This window comes from Thermobia domestica, chromosome 11, assembly GCF_964235325.1.
Source record: "Thermobia domestica chromosome 11, izTheDome1.hap1.1, whole genome shotgun sequence".
NCBI lineage: Eukaryota > Metazoa > Arthropoda > Insecta > Zygentoma > Lepismatidae > Thermobia > Thermobia domestica.
In genome coordinates, this window is record NC_137464.1 from 11,969,932 (window position 1) to 11,986,061 (window position 16,130).

General features: G+C 35.4%; 1 protein-coding gene across 2 annotated transcripts in view; it reads left to right on the plus strand.

The window, feature by feature from the left end:
• Positions 1-2,240: 2,240 nt before the first annotated feature.
• The window catches only part of LOC145663890 (synaptosomal-associated protein 25-like), a 165,756-nt gene continuing 151,866 nt past the window's right edge, over positions 2,241-16,130 (plus strand). The window contains exon 1 of one of the 2 annotated variants that reach the window (XM_081730048.1): positions 2,241-2,384. The gene's annotated coding sequence lies outside the window, so the exon portion shown is untranslated. The remainder of the gene's footprint in view (positions 2,385-16,130) is intronic. The other variant, XM_081730046.1, reaches the window with a different exon arrangement.

The window sequence follows — 16,130 nt, forward strand, 5'->3', positions numbered from 1 at the left end:
GTTTGTTATGCTGCAGTTCTCTGTTTTTAATATGCTGTGTATTATAGTAAATTAATGTAAAAGTGTAAAATTGTAGTGTTAATAATAATAAAATTAAATTAAAATCCATATTTATATTATTTATGAGAAGAACTGTGAATTCATCAAGAGGTGATAAAATATGTTTTCTTAAAAATGTAACTTTTATTCTTTCTTTTACAGATTTAGTTTTAAGATCTGTATTTCAACATTTGACAACACCGTTAGTGACAAAATAAGATTTGAATATATCAGATAGCAGCTGAACAGATAATTTATTTGATTTCAGTGCCAAAGACCGAAATTTTTTTACTGATAGATAAAAAGAAAAACGTAAATTTCTTCATCGTTACGGGAGAGTAATTCTCATCATCAGTATAAAAACATATTGTTTACATTTTATAAAATATATTTATGCGAAGAGTAAACATTGTTTTTTTTGCCCTAACATTAAAGAACAAACGTCTAAGTATGCACATTACGCTTCTTTCTACTAATACATGTCACTCACGGGGGGGGAGGGAGACACTGAATTTGGAGCCCCCAAACCTTTCTAACACAACATACATTTATATACGTTCTCAATAAAACGGTACTTGTTTCACAGGGTAAGGATTGATGTAGCACCAAAATTTGATCTTACACTTTACTCTTTCTCTTATAAAAACTGGGGCATGATGGCTCAATGGTAGAACTCTGAGCTCTGGTGCGTAGGATTCTGGTTCGATATCCGACGGAGTAAGTTTGTTGTAGACAACATATAATCCGTGGTTTTTTTTGTGGTACTACTATTTCCTCTCACTGCTTCATTCCACCAATTCTTCCATCATCATTCATTTGCTTTAAACACTATCTCCCTTAACCTAAAGGACATAATCGTGGGACGTTAAACTGAAAGATTTCATTTTTCATTTTTTTGTATCAAGCAGTTGTGACTTACGTACTACTAGTGATACGTTTACCACAGATTGAGAAACCATGGTCTATAACCACGGATCTTATTATATATATATATATGTATATATATATATAATTTTCGTTTCGGTGGCTCAGTGGTAGAGGGTTCATCTCCAGTGCTTGGGGTCCTTGGTTCGATCCCAGCTCGCGCCGTGTGGACTTTGTGGTGGACAAACATCGTGCTCGCGGGTTTTTTCGGGGTTCTCCCGTTTCCTCCCTCGACGTAAAAAAAGATTTCATTTCATTTCATAATTTTCGTTTCGTTTACAAAAAATATTGATTGGTTAATTGTTGGGAACTCAACAGGGATGCCAACAAGGAAGCCATTAATACCCATCACGAGAAGGTCGATTCATTCTATACACTCAAAATACAAATAAAACTCCTAAAAAAGTTAAGTTCATATATAAATGTGGCAAAATAAAGAATTAAAACCATTTTTATTCTCACAAAGAAGATGCCTATTCATTAGGTAAAATATTTTGAAGAATTCTTTTTAAAATAGTGAATCTAAAAACGTATGACCAGAAAATCATTAAGACGAAAAGAAATATTTTTTTCATTTTTTTTAAAAAAAGTTTTACGTCCCACGCATATGCCGGTTAGGCTACAGGCGATGGTGATGATGAGAAATGAATGAAATGGTGGAATGAAGAAAGCGGGAGGAAACGGGAGAAGCCGGAGAAAACCCACCCAAACACGATGTTTGTCCACCACAAAGCTTACTTGGCGCAAGCAAGGATCGAAACTAGGATCTCATACACCAGAGGTAAAAGCTCTACCACTGAGCCACTACGGCCTCAAAGAAGACGATACGAGGAATCGGAACAGATGAACAGAACAAACTGCAAACTGTTAGATGGTATTGACTTTTGAGAATGGTTATACAAAAGTCAATATTTTATTCGCCTTGTGCCCTTTTTGAAAGAAAGACATAATATTGGGCCGAGACAAAGATCATAGTAATAATCTTAAGTAATAAAAAATCATCTATTTTTTAAACACAGAAATCGAACTAGATTAAAACGACAATTGCAACTGCTGTTCTCTTTTGAGATAAAACATCTTTCGTGATAAATTAAATTGCTCACTCAACTTGAACTATCATTTCACTTCTTCCTACAAAGATGGAATTAATGCACATCTCTCTCTGTCTCTCCGAAAGAAGAGAAAGGGGAAAAAAGAGGGAAAATTTGGGGGATTTTTTGGGTAAAAATTATCTTTGAGGGTTGGCAACTGTTCGTAGCAAGACATTCGTTCAGGTATCGGTTGTAGACAGAGAGGAGCCTCCAATGCTGAAGCAACAAGAGACAGCTTTTGTCATTCCACGATTTAGTGCAAAGGAAATCAGTTAGAAACAACAAGTGAACTAAACAACTCAATTTCTGTTCCTTTTTTTAGCAGCTTAGGTAAGTAAACTGTGTTTTAGCTTTACTGAAATCAATTACTCAAAGCGTTGGTTTTTGTTGCCTTTTGCTAATATAGGGGAAGAAAATATTGCAACTGGAGAGTCACTTTTTGCTTTTTTTCTTCTTCGAGTAACGATTTCCTGTTAAGCCGAGGAATTGCAGCGCTGCTTTTTATTTCGTATATCAAGAACTGAAGAAGTGTTATGTATTCGTTCTAGTTTTTTTGACTATTACAGATAAGCAACAGTTTTATTGTTCCACTTACCTACAGGTAATACGTTGAAAACATGTTTATTCTTGATATTAGAATGGAGCTTTTTTTGCTCTGTAGTTTTATTTGCTTTTCGTGCAAAGGAAGACACGTGTAAAAATTATATAAACACAACTATTGCATGTTTATTTTCGTGATATTTGAATTACAGATGATAACTTTCTAAGTCCCACGTTTTTGTTAAAAAAAAATCATATTTGAGGAAAAGTCAAACTTTTATATAAACAGACTGCAAGTATACAAGCTCTTATTGAACGAATTCTGAGTCCCTTTTCCCGTTAGGGCACTCAATCTCCTGTCAATCTAGCATTATAAAACAGTTTGAAAGCAGCGGCGGACCTAGCTCGGGGCCGGGGACCTAAGGCCTTCCATTTTTTTGAGTGACCACAAAAAACTTAAGATATTATTTATATATTTTTGAAAGTTTATAGTAAACTCTTGATATACCTATCATACTCTGGGTTCTGTCTGCCCCCCAGTTTGTATCTTCTAGATCCGCCACTGTTTGAAAGATTTTAAAGTTAAGAGGTAGTGAATGCCAGTCTTAAAAGCCAAACATAACAACGATTGGACTAGCTGTTTGATTACTGCAACCCTAGGATATTCAGTTTTTTAGTTGAAAAATCAGAAACAAGTTCACAATTTTGCAGCAGAATTTGCTAACACTTTCAACATAATTTGTAATAAGTTACCAGTAAAAAATAACCAATACTTTTATTGAATTATTTAATTTAATTTAACATTGTAAAGCATCATAAATGTCCTTAAAACTTTTGATTTCTCATCACAACAATTATAAATATTTTAAAATGATAATCCATTTTATTTTCCGTGTTGTGAAGGTTCTGAAATGTCTTTAAGAAAATTCGGAAAGGGAATGGGTATAAGATCTGTGAGCATTGTATCGTAAGGAATGCATCTATGTACGTACTAATTTATTTTTATTGTAGCACCCCGAAACGATTAACTGATTATCTAAATTTTAAATGCGTTTTACGTAATACTTTAGGAAATACATTTATTTTATAGAATCGAATAATTTTATTTGAAAATACTAATATACCTTCATTTACGATTTCAGTAGCTCTTTGTACGATTCGTGAAAGACATCGGGTTCCCAAAATATTACAAATAATATAGAAATATTCTACTCAATTGTTTCGAATTATGAAAAATTTTTCTATATTATGTACAGAATGTATGCACATATGAACAGTTTATTGTGAAAATATAACGTATTGATTCATTCCAATTTTGCAGGAAGCATGAAGAATTTACCTTTCTGCAAGAAACACTACATACGATCGTTTATCTTGTATGTACACTCATGTCTAAAATGATTGTCGCATATCTATAACTGTCTTCTTGTAAGAATATAATTTGATACTAATTTTGCAGGGTACTTTTAATACTGATACTATGTGTATAACCTGGAAATGTATATTTGTGGTAAATTTCATTGGAAAAGAATTATAAGTACGAAAATTAGAATGAGTAAAACAAAATGTTGCTAAATGGGCAAGAAAGATTTATTTTCGTTTTATTGTTCTTATTTACTGCTTTTTTGACACGGAATTTGCCACATACATGTCTTTGCCGATTATACACATACCAACATTATAAAAAATAACGGGCGAATTCGTTATCAAATTATATTCCTACACCAACATATTTATAGATATGTGACAATAATTTTGGCCATGACTGTACATTGTTGTATAAATGTGGAATGAAATGAACTCTTTAAGTTTAACGGCTCACACGATTATGTTGGCTAGGCTAAAGGAGACGGTGATGATGAGAAATGAATGAAATGATGGAATTAGGAAAGTGGTAGAAAACGGGAGAATCCCGAGGAAACCCACGCACACGGTCGTTGTCCACCACAAAGCTCACTTGGCGCCGGATGGGATCGAACCAAGGACCCCATGCACCAGAGGTGAACGCTCTACCACTGAGCCACCGAGGCCCGGTGTTGTATAATTGTATCTGTTTTATTTTATTAATCTGTATCTGATAATCAGGAACGAAGCTAAACTAAACTTGAGTAGCCTGAATTCCGATTCAAAATAACTTGGGTGGCGGGACATGGTGGGTCACTTGTAGAGCGCTTACCTCTGGTATGACATGTCCTTGGCTCGAAACACAGACCACGTGAGTTTGTGTTGAACAACATGTTGCCCGTGAGTTTTGCCGAGGTTCTCCCGTATCGTCCCACATTATTTAATTCTACCAATGCTTTCAGAATCATTCGTCACCTTTATCCTAAAGAGTATAAGAGTCAGATCTCCAATTAGTTTTTTGTTTTCAAAATAATCTCAATGATTTTTTTAGTTTAACGTCTCATGAATATGTCCTTTAGGCTAAAGGAGACAGATGATCAACGAAAGTAAATAATTGTGGAACCTAACGGAAATCGAACCCGGGAACACTTGTATTCAAAATAAACCGAGTCCCTCTGTCATACCTAGCCTTGTACAAAAATAGTTCGAGTTAGGTAATTTGATAACACCTCTGTTTATCTCAAATAGTAAAAAATACATTTGGAACTTTAAGATACACGACGAAATAATCCAATAATTAACTGAGTAACTCTATGACCTATGGAACCTGAAGATTCAATGCCACGTTCTCGAAAGCTCTCCATTGACTTCTATCCTTAGCCAACTGGACCCACTTTCTACTTTGCATTCCTATTTCTGTGAGATCCATCTTAAGATTGTTCTCTCATCTGCACCTAGGTATTTCTAATAGCCGTTTTCCTATTGGATTTCCAGTTAAAACTTTGAAAGTGTTCCTACTTTGTTCCATTCTGGCTACATGACCTGTCCACACGAGCCTCGTAGACTTGATGGCCCTAACAATGTTTGGTAAACGATATAAATTATGTAGTTCCTCGTTATGAAGTTTCCACCATTCTCCATTCCCGTTCCTCTTGGGACCGAATATTCGTCTCAGGCTCTTGTTCTCAAGTACTTTCAATCTACGTTCTTCTTTCAGAGTAAGCAACCATGTTTCGCAACCATACAGAACAACAGGCATGATTATCGTTTTATATATTTTACGCTTCAAATTCTTCGACAGAATTCTGGACGACAACAAGAGTTTTTGCACTGAATAATAACACAAACTCCCTGGTTTTAGTCGACATTTACTTTCTTTGTGGATGTGATTTTGGTCTGTTAATTCTCCTTTAGCCTAACCGGCATAACCGTGGGACGTAAAACTCAAAACTCAAATTTTTTTTGGTCTTTTAATTTCGATCCTAAAATCCTGAAATAACCCAATAAAGTGTTAAATTTCAGAATTGTTAAAACAATTAATAATTCGTTTAGTATTATTAGGTTTAGAAAGCTATTTCTAAACTAGTTTTCAGAGTACAAAAATCTCTGCAGCCTGCAATGATGTCAGCTACTCTACGTAGTTAACACTAGAGAATGTTCTACTGATCTTTAAAAAATAGAATAATAATAATAATAATAATAATAATAATAATAATAATAATAATAATAATAATAATAATAATAATAATAATATCAGATGTGAAAGTAAATTTACTAAAAATAGTTAACATCCTAAAATGTCTTCACAGTTTTCGTAAAAAATAATGAAGACTTATAATCCCATGTTTTAGTAGAAAGGCACCCAAACTTTGACTAAAAACGAGGATTTCAGTCCGTTCCTTTGTATCGGTCTGATGTTAATAGTGCTACCAGACGATGTGCAGTTAATAGTGTTAATAGTGCAGATTACGACGATGTGCTACCACTAAAATACAATTTCAATGAACCAAATGCTTTCTATGACTTTTCAAAATTATTTGGGAATGAAAATGACAACTTTCAGCAATTAGGAATTAGATTTTCTGGGCTTTACAGCATCTATGGCCATGCTAGCCCGTGACGTATGAAGGATAACATCCCTCAGCGATCACAATATCCAAGGAAATGGAAGGAAGAAAGGATTGGGGAAGGAAGGAAGCGGCGTGGAACCTATAAGTTAGGTACCACTTCGGCATTTGCCTGGTGTGAATGAGGAAAACCCAGACAAACCTCACTCAGGATGGCTTTCCTGAAAAAGCTTTTACACTTTTGCAACCGAGTGTCCCCACCGGGAATCGAACCCGAGTCCGTTCGCACCAAAGGCGAGAGTTCTAATGACAACTTTCAAACTAAAGCCTTCACTAATATACTGTACCTTATAAATACCGTTACATTTACCAACATATCAAAGGCATTAACACAGATTGCTACTACTATTAGTATAATTCGACTGCGAATAAGGAGGTCTGGATATAATTATCCAAGTTCTGATGTGGTACATATAACATTTAGGCTTTCAAATTCCAAGTTAAAATAAGTTCTATCAGCTCAGTCCGGGTCATTTCATCCCATAAACATTTTACTTTGCATTTGACGGGTAGCTGCATTACCGTGATTTGTATGTAGAAAAACATTAAAGTCATAACAATTCTTTCAATGATTGAGCGGCACGGGCAAACAGTGCTAAGCGCCACTTCTCGTGAATTGTGTTATTAGGTTAATTAAGTTGTGATTGAGTCACGGAAGAGCATGTGATTTAATTTTAGAATGTACCTTCAGATTGCAGGAAGACCTTGTTTGGTATGTGTCGTTGCATTGAACCGCAGTTAACTCGAAAGTTAAGAAATGTATCAGTGGCGCACTCACGGGGTCGACTCCCCAAAAAACTTCGTAGCTCAACATATATTTGTACATTTTCTCAGTAAAACTATACTTGTTTAAACAGAGAAATGATTGATGTAGCATGAAAAATTGATCTTACACTTCACCTGTACTCGTTTTCTTATAAAAACAATGTAGTTCTATTGTTTCTTCCTGAAATTGTAGGCGGAAGTATTTTACAATTACTTATCGTCTCTTCTTAAGTAGAATAATACACGTTCAATACTACATAGACGTACTGGGTTGTGCTATTGGACCCCCAAAGCTTATACCCCTGCTAACAAAAAATTCTGGATGCGCTCCTGAAATGTGGCATACCATTATGTTCACCCAAACGGTTCAATTATAAAATTTTACTAATGTAGTGGTCTTTAATCGTGAGACGCGCCCTCTAGAGAACGTGAAGTGCGAGCAAAGCTGGTGCGACCTACTGACATAGAAAATGTGAAATTCAGAAGAAAGCAGTGCTTGTAATGATAGTTTACAATTTATCTTCTGTAAAATTTCACTGGAGCTGGATATTTGATGTTTTGTCTCTCCTCTTATGAAGGAGGATGGCGTGAAGTATGAAAAGTTTTCGAGTAAGTAATGTTGATAACCATTGTACTAGTGATAACAAAAAATGTTATCGCAATACATATTTGGAAACTAGATTACTTACAAAAATATTGCACGACTATGCTGAAAAACTTATAACGGATCACTGACAAATACAGTGTCAATTTATCGTTCTTAATATAGAAAGGAAAAATTATAACGGAACATTGACAAATATATTGTCAATTTTTTGTTATTAAATATAGGGAGAAGAAATTATAATGGATCACTGATCAATACAATCTCATTTGGTCGTTATAATATAGGGAGCAGAAATTATAACTTATCACTAGAGCAATCCACACAATGCTTTATTTTTCGTTTAATTATGCTTTATTTTTTCCAAATTATGCTTTATTATGCTTTATTATTAATTTCAATCGTTGTTTTACATTGATCGTGTATAATGAATAATATTTACTATACATTAAATACTTCTGTATTCTAAATATCTTGATCTATTTATTAATATTTTATGCAACCAGTTTCTTTTCATATTTAATGAACTTTCTACTTAATGCACTGTAAAGAGAGATGCTTTACTCGAGTCAGTTTGTTTTATCACTTGTGTGCGCCTTAGAGGTGCATATATACAGAAAGGGACAGTAAACGATGCCACCAAAATGCATAGAAAGTGCTCAAGTTTAAGAGGTACACATAACAATATAGTGTGGAGTTCTTGTGTACTATTCATTGTTGGCCGAAGTTTTCATCTTCTTCTCCTTGTTTCTTTTCTCCACATCAAAGGATTACACCAAAAAATTTACAGAAATAAAAATAAGCTTTTCATTGTTGCATTGTTATGTTCTCAATGATTTTGTATTGTAAATATTGGTTTCAACAAATATTAATACAGTATGTTAAACTCGTAGTTAAAGAGATTTTTTCAAGAATTGTGCTATATATTTTAAATTATGCTTTATTTTCTAAAATTATGCTTTATTTTCTAAATTTATTGTCAGTTTTTTGTTATCAAATATTGAGAGAAGAAATAGATTTCGCATCAGTATTTTTTCAGACATGTTTTTTGGGGGGGACTTCTCCCCGGGGTATGAGAGTGCTTCCTCCCCGAAGAAGCCCAAAATAATACGTCTATCATTAATAATAAATACCAGAAGAGGGAGATGTGCCCCTCTGAATACTAAGTGTGGCCCCTCGGAACATTTTTTTTCTGAATGAAACACTGGTTCGCATAATTTTCATAAGTCTATTCTCGTTCTACAAAGACGGATCATTTCAGCTAGTTATTCATATTTGCAACAAATTGTTGAAAAATTTAAGAAGAGGCATTGAACTTTGGAATTATACTCTCAGAAAACTATTTTTAGAAGAAAAAATTCTATGGCAAAATGATATTACTACGATATCACCTCAGTGGCGGATCCAGGGGAGCGATCTCCCCCCCCCAGAAGAGGAAACTTTCTTGTTTTTATATATAAATAAAACAGAGTTTGGAGGTCTTAAAAGTAGCTCTAAGTAGCAGTATTAAAACCCAACGCCCCCCCAGAAGTCCGTTCTGGATTCGCTCCTGTGTCACCTTTTATTTCAGTTTCACGCTAATGTCCTGTAGACTAAAGAAGACGGTTTCATTAATGGAAATGAATGACTTTGAATGGATCTGATGAGATCAGGAAACGGGAGAACTTCGAGAAAACCATAGGCATCATGTTGTCCACACGACATAGACCTATTCACATTTTTAGGCACCTCTGCCACCAGACGTAAGCACTTTACCACTAGTACGGATGTCTATCTTCTTTAAATTTCCATCTTGATTTTCGTCAACAAGGACGAATACAATAATCAATGTGGAAAGTAGGACGTTTCGGTAGATATAACAATGGAGTACTATTTACCCGCCGGAATTACACATGTAATGGGACTTTACAAGGCCCTTACTTACGTGTACAACAGTTTACACGTTATTTGCTGAAGCGATATGATTTTCGTAAGTCGAAAAAAAGAAACAAGCAAATGTTTAATTTAACGTTAATTAAGACAAATGACACTGTAGCCAAAAGCAAACAAATGAATCACGCAAGTACATGGAGATAATGCAATGAAATTAACAGGAAACGTGAGGACCTAGATAAAATCTACGTATATATATGTTTGGTGACCACATGCTGTCTTGACTGGAAATTGCACTATTCGGCACGAAAATGATCGATCTTTCATTGAGGCATCGTGAGACTAAGAATCATGCAACAGCCACACAATATATTCTACTATAGAAGTGAACTGGATATGATCAATTTGAACTCTCTACAGAATGATCTAAATGTTGAGTACAAAACTTTTTAAATCTCTAATGTAAAAAAAAAAAGTTATTTTTTGGTATGTGACAACCATATATACCATCTAGTCAACAATAGAGCTGTCAGATTTTTCGGAGAAGAAAATATCTTACGATTGTTAGGTGAGTAAAGGCAATATCTGAGATATCCAGAATCTACATATAACAAACATATATAGTTTCACATAGTAACGCAGAATAATTGGAAACGGGCATTTTCATTAAAAATAACTGAAACACGTTTAACAGAAAAACGTATATTAAAACTCTTGGTGGGAGCTCATATGAATTGGATCCCACTTTAAGCTATAGATCTTCGTCATATATAGCTTCGGTGCTGACTTGGAAGCTAACCTCAAACCAACCAAATAAAAATATTACATAAATATTTCTTTACCCTTCAATTGTTCTTTAATGACAATTTTGGCTTTCTTAACAGTTCAAAATCCTTTTCTATAAGTTAAAAACTCCCGGTAGAACATGTCGAAATTCACCACCATTTTCGGGTGACAAATGGAAGTAAATGATAATGAAAACAGTCACGAAATGGGAATGAGGAAGAAAACGAGGAACCTTGAAAAAACCCACGGACACGATGTTGTCCACCACAAACTTGAATGTCAAAAGATTGGTCCAGGGACCCTCGCACCAGAACGACCACTCTACCACTAAGCTACCTTGCTTCCCTAAAGTAGACGCAGCCTTTAAATGTACGCAAGTTCCAGATTCAAAAAATCATTCCGAAATTTCACCAGGCATCTTATTCCCCTGATTTAGAACCATTCAATTCTTAGCTGATATCTATAGTAGACGCTACTTTAAAAATCACATTGATATTTCGAACGCCTAGTGAGCACCTGCAAACATCACACGCAATACAATATGTCACAGAACACCGTTTGGATATTGCACAGGTCCATAGATGTTCCAGGATATTCACGGTCAGAGTAGAATGGTTAAGCATAATAGAAATATCCAAGGATTTCCCTTCAATTTCAATGGCTTGTACCTATCACAGTAAAAACTTTAAGGATATAATATAAGTATCTCCGGAATTTTCCTTGAATTTCAATGTAAAATGTCTGTAACAATAGAAAGTTTAACAGTAATGGAAATATCCGCGGGAGTTTCCTTGTAAGTTAATGCATTGTACCTGTCACAATAGAAAGTTTAAGGATAATGGAAATAAGCCTGAAATTTTCCTTTGGTTTCAGTGGGCTGTTCCTCTCACAATGAAAACTTTAAGGATATTGTAAATATCCACGGGATTTTCCTAGGATTTCAATGGGATGTGTCTTTCACAGTAGAAAGCTTAAGAGTATAAAAAATATCTACGGAATTTCCCTTGGATGTCAATGAGCGGTGTCTGTCACAGTAAAAGCTTTAAGGATAATGGAACGGATGGAAGGAATATGAACTGGATTTTCTTTAAGGATAATGCAAATATCCACGGTATTCCCTTTGGATTTCAATAGGATGTATTTATTACGGTAGAACCTTAAGGATAATGGAAATATCAACGGAATTTCCCTGTGGTTTCAATGGACTGCGATTGTCACAGTACAAACTTTAAGGGTATTGCAAATGTCCACGGAATTTCCATGGGATTTAAGTGGGATGTGCCTATAATACTAGAAAGTTTAAGGATAATGGAAATATCAACGGAATTTTCCTTAGAATTCAATGGTTTGTACCTGTCAAGTAGAACCTTTAAGGATAATGAAAATATCACTAGATTTCCTATGAGATTTAATAGGATGTATTTATTACAGTAGAACCTTTAAGGATAATTAAAATATCACTAGATTTCCTATGAGATTTAATAGGATGTATTTATTACAGTAGAACCTTTAAGGATAATGAAAATATCACTAGATTTCCTATGAGATTTAATAGGATGTATTTATTACAGTAGAACCTTTAAGGATAATGAAAATATCACTAGATTTCCTAGGAGATTTAATAGGATGTATTTATTACAGTAGAACCTTTAAGGATAATGAAAATATCACTAGATTTCCTATGAGATTTAATAGGATATGCTTGTCATGAGACAATATTTGGATTCTAAAAATCACCCTGTGATTGTCCTATAAATAGCTCAAAATTGTGCCTCAGGAATTTCTGTTTCGGAGACATGAGAATTCGCGTTGAAATCCCGAGTCTTGGACGTCCAAGAGACGTCTCACTGGTGTATAGGATCGTGCTAAGCTCTTCTGGAAAACGAATTCCAGAAATGTTTCTCGTATTGACACATCACAATGCAGAGTTTGTCGTTTCAAACGGGAAAAGGGGGAATATTTTAAAGATTTAAGTATTCGTAAACGAAAATATAAGCAAAACATTCTTTTACATGCAATCCTAAGAATTAATGGCACACTTTGGAAAATGAATTAGGTAGCAGAACTTTAAAAGAAGTCGCATGAAATATGTGTGTCAGTATTAGATTTTATTTATTTACTGTATAAACAACTACAAATACACGTATCGCCATATGTACGCATCCAGAAATTTTTGTTGGGAGAGATCCAAACTTTGTAGGTTTCAATACTATATGCCACCAGGACCGTGCCGTGGGGAGGACGAGCGGGGTGACGGCCCCGGGCGCCGAAGTAAGGGGGCGAAAAGTTCGGGAGAAAACAGGAAAAAAGATAGGAAAAATTGCTTGGAATATATGTATGGGGGCGCCGTCGCCTTCGTATACTCTCGCCCCGGGCGCTGATTTTCCACTGCACGGCCCTGTATGCCACTATGTGTATGTAATATAGAACGGGTATTATTATGCATCCAAATAGTTATAAGTAATTCTAAAATTCTTCCAACTATATTTTCAGAAGAAAAATGATAGAACTAGATTGTTTTTATAAAAGAAGGAGAATAAATGAAGTGTAAGATCAAATTTCTACGCTACAACAATCATTTCCCTGTTAAATAACTATAGTTTTATTGAGAAAATGTACAAATGTATGTTGAGTTAGCAAGTTTTTTGAAGGGGGATTCCGCACCCGGTGGGCCCTCGTGGGTACGCTCCTAAAGTCATACTGTTAGTAACACTTGTATCTATTTTACTTCGTTTTTTTTTCTAAATGATGAAAAAGATAATCCTAACACTGATGCATATACGTACGCGTTCTTTTCAGCAGCGAGACTATATGAGACCTGGAATTACAGCTTAACGTATTATCTAAGGCACATGAGTTTGCGCCGAAAATCGAACCTACACCTCCTGCATCGAAGACTTGTACGTCTATGGGACATTTTTAGGAGTACGTGTGTCGCCGCTAAGACAACACAAAGTAAAATAGATACAATGTGTTACACTTAACAATCTGTTGTATTTAACAATGTGTTTGTTTTCACATACGTATATAGTAAATAAGTAAGCAATCTTTTACAACAGAAAAAAAATTGTCAATTGTTATTGACAACGAAGGATGTACTTTTTACTGACTTGTTTTTTATTTTCTCCGTAACTGCGCATGATGATTCATTTTCAAGTATCTCATTTCAGTGATGTAATTGATTGATATTTGTATTATCTTTGAACAATGTTACAGTCAAACAAAAATTAAAGATTAAAAAAATCACAATTTTGCGCTAAATCTCATTTACGAGGGTTGATCAGAAAGTAAGGTTACAAAGCCTGCACTGAAAAGTGTATACATAATTTCATACAAGCAACACAGCCAACAGATAGTTGACATAGTCTCCCTATTGGTTGAGACACTTGTCGCATCGTGGGATGAGTTTGAAGATTCCCTCCTGATAAAAATTCTTTCCTGCTTGTTCAGTTAGGCTACGTTGTTACGAAGCGTTTCACCTCCTCGTCTGAAGCGAAGCGACGGCCCCCGGGGTGCTCCTTTAAGTGCGAGGACAGAGGAAAGTCTCCGTAACGGGATCCTTCTGCTGTCCTAAATTCGCTTCTCCATGCGAACTGTGTTCAAATCTTTTGATGTCGTGCTGCTGCGTCGGCCGCTGCGCTTCTTGTTGGTGACGTTTTCTCTACCAGCCGCAAACTTTCGACACCATTCTGCGACATACTGACGAGACATTACAGTCTCTCCATAAACCTCTACCAGCTGCCGGTGAATTTCAGCCGCGGTTACATGTTTCGCCCACAGAAATCGAATAACTGAGCGGATTTCTTCGCGAGACGAGTTTTCCAAAGGAATCGCCAGTTTTGTTTACCTACAACTAGTGCCGTAGGTGGCGGGTTTTCTGAAACTGCGCAGTTGCCAACTTCATGTATTAGTTATCACACACTCATCATTCCTCTATAACATACGAAACTCCAAAATTATCGTCCTTGTAACCTTATTTTTTGATCCTCCCTCGTAAAATACTTTTGTCTGACTAACGTCCTTATAAGAAGTACGATAGCTCCATATTTTAGTATATGTTTCGTTTAAATAGGTGACGTAGTTAACGAACGTCAGTTTTCAAATTTACAAAATGGTCTTTTTTCTATTTTCTCAAAAACTACGCAGTAGAATGTTTACTCACTTATACAATGAGGTCTATCGATTTGTATAAGTCTGATCTCAGGACATTTTTTCATTAAATAATAATAATACTATCGTAGGATTTCAATAACTATTTCCTCTTTGTAAAAAAAAAAAAAAAAGGTCTCATGAAACGATAAACGTTTATTATCGGTACCTCCTCTTCTTCAACGTTGACAAGCGCTTGAAACGACGCCTGGTCCTTATCCATTGACGACCTCAGGTGAAAACTGTATCAAAGCATAAAGCATTTTAAAATTTACTTTGTCTGAAAATGAAAGGAAGGAAAGTGATACTGAAACTACATGCTTCATAGAGAGTCACTCTAGTTCCGAGGCTACGACGTCAATATTACAAAATCTCAAGCAGTCTCTGGTAAAAGTAAAGGAGCCCTTGAAATAAAAGAGGTATTCAAACGTTTTTTTTAAACTTGATTTAGTGAACTATCATCTTATCTTTCCACAATAGGAAAGGTTCTTCTGAAGTTTTCACTGTAAGACTCAACAAGTATCCGTGTCACATGTACATCACGTAAAAGATTTTGGTTTGTATAACGTCATATTTTTTATTAAATATTGAAATCAGAACTGGTAGTAGATTTCTACCATTTCCGGTTTTAGTAGAGTAGACATGGAATGTGTTCTTGGGACTTTTTAATTGATTTCAGAAAACCACCGTTCGCTATATATTACCGTTTTTACTACATAGAGATCAACGTTACAACTAGAAGTAGTTAATTTCTGCCACTTCCGGCTTGAATAGACAGTTATTAGACAAAATGGTACTTATTCTTAGAACACTACATCGATTCCAACAAAACGCTATTCGCTATTTCTTATCCTTTATGATCTATGTAGATCAATACTGAAACCGGAAGTTGTATTGAATTTCTAGCACTTCCGGTTTTAGTAGAGAATTAAACATGGAGATGAAATGTGCTCTTGGGTTGCTTAATCGATTTGCAGGAAATAGGGGGCCGCGGTGGCTCAGTGGTACAGCGTTCACCACTGGTGTTTGGGGTCCCGGGTTCGATCCCAGTCCCCGCCAAGTGAACTTTGTGGTGGATAAACACCGTGTGCTTGGGTTTTCTCGGGATTCTCCCGTTTCCTCCCACTTTCTTCATTCCACCATTTCATTCATTACTCATCATCACCGTCTCCTTTAGCCTAACCGGCATATGCGTGGGACGTAAAACTCAAAGATTTCATTCATTTCATTTTTTCGATTGCAGGAAAGCCCTTCTCGTTATTTATTACCGTTTATGCTCTATAGTGATCAGCTTTAAAGTTGTTGATCGATATAACCTACATTAACCAATTCGATCAATAACTTTGAATCATGGTCAAAGTTGCTACTGATTCAACAAGTAGTTCTTGA